The sequence below is a fragment of the Wolffia australiana genome, chromosome 3, assembly GCF_029677425.1.
Source record: "Wolffia australiana isolate 7733 chromosome 3, ASM2967742v1".
Classification (NCBI taxonomy): Eukaryota; Viridiplantae; Streptophyta; class Magnoliopsida; order Alismatales; family Araceae; genus Wolffia; species Wolffia australiana.
In genome coordinates, this window is record NC_135837.1 from 478978 (window position 1) to 485379 (window position 6402).

The following is a 6402-nucleotide window of genomic DNA, read 5'->3' on the forward strand; positions in this document are numbered from 1 at the left end:
CAATGTATTCTTGAGAAAAATTCTTACTGCGCAACATTAAGATTGACACATGACTCAAAGGGAGATGTTCCTGGAATCCAGTTCTCCAAGTTGAGTGAATTAAAAAAGGGATAAACCACTCAAATCCAGAGTAAAGGGCGATGGATCCGGGGAGAGCTCAAGATTACTAAAATACTTAATAAATATTGACACAAAGAAGTACTCGTGAAAACTTCGAGGGTGAAAACAAATATAAGAGCTTCAATGTGTCTTAGACATGTAGAACTGTGACAAAAAAGGTGCACTTCAATCTCAAGTAAAAAAATACTGAGAACAATCAATGGTGGACATATTTGGTAACCTTCTGATTATAATAAAATATTACATTGGAGATGAAGGAAAAAGCATCACAAGATTCTAATGTTGTTTGCCAGGACTTCCTTAATAAATAAAAAAGGTCAAGTTGTGAGGGTCCAATAATGGACTGAAACAAGCTTCACTCTAATTTTAATAGAGTAGTAAAAATATTAAGTGCCATTGCATTTTAATAAAAATGCCCTAGTACATATAATAAAATGCAAAATATTAGCATAATATCATGAAGTTTACATATTGCTGCATTAGAAACATTATATATGCATGTTCTCTAGTGTAATAATATTCAATGTAACTTTTAAAAAAGAAAGTATTCTTTATTTTTCAAAGTAGGAATTTGACATTATATTCTAGAAGATATTAGTTTTATAACCCAAAATCTTTATGTTATTTAATTTTAAATTTTTTATTTATTTAATAGATTCTATTTAATATTTCCAGTCTTAAATTTACACATTTCCACATGTTGCCATTCCTTTTGATGGAATGGTGACTAATCATGGTTATGACAATGACTAGCATAGGTGATCATTGCCAAAAGGTGTCATGATGTCACCAAAAACTGGAATGCCATTATGGAATCTTTTTAGTCATTGATTATTGATACCTTTTTATTTTCTGCAGGTTTATGTGGACCAATAGAAAAAAGATGTTATTAAAATAGCAATAAATGTGGGCATGGAGATTGAGAAAATGTATATTATTTTCTACATCTTTCAAATTTCAAAAATCAAAATAGTGGCACCACATCACTCCGTGACTGTATGCATTATTTTCTTTTAACAAGAATAACACATTTCAGCATGTTATTAGCAAAAAAGAAAACACGTTGAAGTGGCATGCAATGATGCATTGCCGAATCACACATCAACTATTAAAGTAACATACATTTTTTTCTTTTATTCTTCATGCAGGATATGTCTCTCTCTCAGAGTCGCTAATCAGGAATGACACAAAAACACCAGAAAATTATTAAAAGGGAATTTTGCAATTTAAACCTCATCACATGTTAATTATTAAAATATGTATCTTTTTATTTTATTTTTTATGCACAACACGTGTCACTCTCAGAGCTACTGATCACGAATGATGCAAAAAACATCTGTTAATCATTAAAAGAGAATTATGTTGGATTTGAAAACCGTTAATGAACATACGATGAATCAATAATGATACAGACATGGAGAGAGAAAAGTAAATTAAACAGAGGACCAATATTGCCCTAACTTCAAATTTTGATACATGATGATCTATAAAGTACAATTAGATTGATTTTTTTAGGGAGGTTTTGTTTTTTTCCTCTTCCATTTACTCCCTCAGATCCCTAAATTGATCTACTTCAAAGTCATCATTGAACTCAATTTCTGTTGGCTGAGTGAAAGATAATGAGTTTCTGGGATATATCAAGCATGTTATTGGTGTCCTAGGTGTTTGAGGAGAGCCTATAAAGATGGGGGAGCTTAAATGTGTGCAAAAACCATTGGAATCTTAGCAGAATGTAAGGGTATGTTGTAAGTATCATCGCCTTATGTTGTTTATTTTCATCATTGTCATTAATTTATACTTTTATTAATGTATCCACTATATCATGTTTTCCACGTCCCTATAACGTCTTAGTCTTTCATATCATCATGCCTTTGTCATATTATAGTCATCTCGCTTATTCTCATCTTATGTCTATCATTTTTATCATCATGGACTACCTCTTTACCAATCTATATTCCTACCTCGTCATCATCAATTCGCCCTTTGTATTGTTCTTTCTTATTATTTTGCTCACATTACTGTATCCTATATACTCTAATTTATATTAAACATCTTAATCTTATTAATAATTATCATACCCTCACATCACATGTTTCACATCGCACTAGCATGTATCGCCCATCTTCTAAATGTAATTGAAATTCATTGATCATTGAGTCTATAATCAATTCATTGATGAACTTCAGGGTAACGATGTTCACCCCAAATTATGCAAAGAAAAATAATTTTAGAAAAAGGTTATCATGCAAGAGAATTGAAAAAGTTTTTGGGAAAATAACTTTTTACTGATTAGCATGACATTTTATTTAAGATGCATTAAAATATTAATTATATTTAAAGGAAGTTCTTGTGAAATGGAGCTTGGAAAATATATATTTAACTTATTGGAATTATGAATTTATATATTTCAAAAATACTATTATAACATTGGAGGTGTGCTTTAATTATTCGGTGAACGTCAATGTGTCATCCAAATCAGCAACAAAGCCAAAATTGACTTCCAAAATCATGCACAAGGGAACATGTATTGATAAAAGTTTAATGGTGGACAGTTTTTGAAAACTTTTCAGGCAAATGTATTTTTATTTTGGCTTCCATTGTGCATGGATGTTAAAAAAAATTACATGGTACATCCTTGTGACCGCCCACCCAATGTTTAGGGAACACCCAATGTTCAATGAATTGTTACATCACGTTACACAATCATGCCTCGACCTCCACAGTGAAGACTGGGAGAGGACTGCAGCATTGAAATCATTTATCCAAATGAAGGGAAATTTCTCACAATAATTTGATGATGTTTACCAAAGGAAAAGTTCAAGTTGCAAGGGTCCAATAATGGAATGGATCAGGATTCATTTTAAGTTGGAATATGATTTTGGTAAAGTGATATGAAAAGTAAGGCTTAGTGCATTTTAGTAAAAACCCCAAGTACGTAATTTGATGAATATTCAAAGTGGACTATGCCAAGTCAACCCTCGGTCAATGGGTTTCGACAAGAGAAATATAAATTATTATTGCTTCCTAGAATCATGCATATGAAGATAATCCACTTCAAATGGTTTTCAAACTATGTAATTTCAAACATGAACTGATGACTTCAAGTATAGGATAATGGATATTATGCGGATATCAAGCCAAATCACACCACTACATTTTATTTAAGTTCATTGAATAAAATATTAGTTCATTATTATTCTAGTGTGATGTTTATACTGGTGTCCATGAATATGTGCTATGACCTAGTGGATTATGATGACATCATAAGGTCGTGATCGTTAATCTTCAAGCATGTATTATGAATATTCTTAGTGGATGGATAGTCAAGATGGACATCAAATTATTTGGATAGAATATCGCTATTTGATCCTACTTAAACGATAACTATGGTTGATCTTATGGATTTTAGTGCGTGGCCACAAAGGAAAGATAGTGGGTGCTCTTTTGAGAAAGAGTTCACTAAATTGATGTGAAGAGTCCTTGAATAGTATTATACCTAAATGCCAGTTGGGTTGATTCATGCCATGGTTGTATAAGTGATTCGTTGACCTAAGAAACCTGGGACATCTTGTGGATGGACAGGTATGTTTTGAGTATGACTTCCAAGTCCCTATTCATGGGATTTAAACAAGTCATAGCTCACATATAGGAAGAAAACCATGGAGATGATTGAGTGATCAAAATGAGATCGTCTGCCATCATTATAATAGGAGATTGACTCAAGGAAGATGATGCAGTTAGTTCCATGGCCAAGGTAGTGAGGATATTGGATAAGGCTTTCTCCAATGATCACCATCACACATCAATATTAATCAAATGATCGATTAGGGTTTGACGATCAAACATACCACAAGTCATTCTAGAGTCTGGCACGCATGAAGTGTTATACATGTACAGTAACACCAATGAATGTAAAGGGCCCATGTATCTTCTAAAGCAAGAGGTGTACCTTGGCCTCCCAAGAGCTAGAAGCCTAACCTATCGATTGGGTTAAACTGATCGTTGATTAATTAATCTATATCTTGATATCGTTAATTAATTAGGCTGGATAATAATTTTTATGGGGAAACTAAAGCTATTAATTAGAATGAAACCTCGGCCTAGAGGGTCACACACATAATATCATGGGGGCATTAGTGAATATATTCTACTTGATGGGTTTTTGAGAAAAATCTGAAGTAAAATATTAATAGGGGAAGGGGTACCCATTTTAGGCATTCAGGCCAGCCAGAGCTGGGCAACCCCCCATTCTTCATATTGAGTACTTCTCCACTCATCCAAGAACATGTTCTTCATGGTGAGAAAGTCTTCATTATTTTCAAGAAGAGTTAGAGAAGAAGTGGAAATCTAAGAGCAACTTGTTCGAGTGGATACTTCTAGATGTGGGGCACGTTAATGGCTTCAGAAATATCTCAAAATGAGCAAGTTAAGGGAGGAATAAGTTCCCCACAAGGCACAGATGATGTATTCATTTTAAGGAACAATTTTGAATCGACAGACGCTTCTGTTGCATAGGAAAACTTGTTTTCTATCATTCAACCAAGGGTCAAGAACCAACATAGAAAACTATCTTATGTTTGACTATCGGGTAAATGGGTCAAATCATTGAGTTGGGACTCCATAACAAGGTTATATCTCATTGGTAAAATATTTAAGTTTGATCGAACATCATTGGACTAGTAAAATTTGATGGCCAATGTGGACTTATCTACCTATCTTATATATACATATGAATGAATGTATTAGTTCATAAAGCTTAAATACAAATAGATAGTTATGTAACATGGCAAATACTATAATTTCAAATGTCATAGAGAAATTTTCAAGAATTTTATGAATTTGAATTCATTGAGGAACTACTGTGTTGGTTTTATATTTTATGGCTTATGAATTCAACAAAAAAAATTTTAATGATGATTCTTAAAAATTAAATCAGTTACCCTGACTCATTTTCTATCTATCATTTGACTATTTGCTTTGCAAAAATCACAGACTTTCACATTTAATTTTGAAACCCATCTAGGTATATTTAGCCCTCATTTCAATTAACCTCTTTTATCTCTCTATATTTTGTGAAAATTCATGCTACAATGAAAAAGAACAATGAATTTTCCTAAGAAAAAGATTTTAGCTTTTTTTGAGGAAACATTCAACACGATATATTTATAACATTATCCTATATCCATATGATTTATAAGTGTGTTTGTCGGTGCAGGTTAGAAGAAATTACATGGACAAATTTGTGACCTAGAAGTTGTGGTATTGAAGAATGTGGCCTGAAAATCGTCACTTAGATATTTTAATTAACAGTTTTATAACTTTTATTAAACTGAAAACTTTACTTGAAACATTTTTATTGTCTATGATGGAAGCTAAGAGGGGGGGTGAATTAGCTTATCTACTTTTAATTTGCCTAAATTACTTTTAAAATTCCTTGGATTGTCGCTCACCTTCTTTCTCTCGAACACAAGATTTACTTGGTTCCTCGATCCGCTAGTGATCGAGTCAATCCAAGGCCCCCCTTCGAGTCCTAATTAGGACTCAGGATAACCTTACTAAGGATCCTCCCTTGTAAGGCACCCCAACCCAACTCACCGAGTTGCCTCTATAGAGGAGTCTTCCGATGGTACGTCACATCCTTGGGTGCACGAGCTTCACCCCCGAATCGCCTTCGGGTAGACCGTCACGAGCTCTTCCTCGTACGTCCACTTCCCTCGTCATCGTCACGTCCTTGGTGCCACCAACGTCACCTCCCTGCCTTCTCGATCTTCAACACCTGTTCAGATTAGTGGAAGAAACGATATACCGCTCCCCGTGATTGATCAAAGGTCAATCACCGCTCTCAATGATGTATGAATGATCAAATGCACTAAAATTCAAAATGTGATATCAAGATCAATTCTGCAAATCTGTCTCAGAAGTACTTTCAAGATCAACAAATCAATTCCTCTTAATCGCTTTCAAAAATAATATCAATCCCTTCACTATCCTTCACAAAATCTCATAAAAATCACCACTAACTCAATGATTGTGGAGGAAACTATTACCCTATTCAGTAAATGAATGAGTGATGAAAATGAAAAACTTCCCTTGAGAGTAGAGAAGCACAAGCACACTGATTGCAGGGAAAGAACTTCACAAGAGGGAACACTTTCTCCTTCAAAGAGGAGCTCAAGAGAGATGGTTTTCCCAGTCAGGTTACTCAACCCTTGCTTTGAAGGGGTATTCATAGTGCTAGAGGGGTAGATTGTAATTTTCTGAGAATTTCAAAAAAATTCGAGC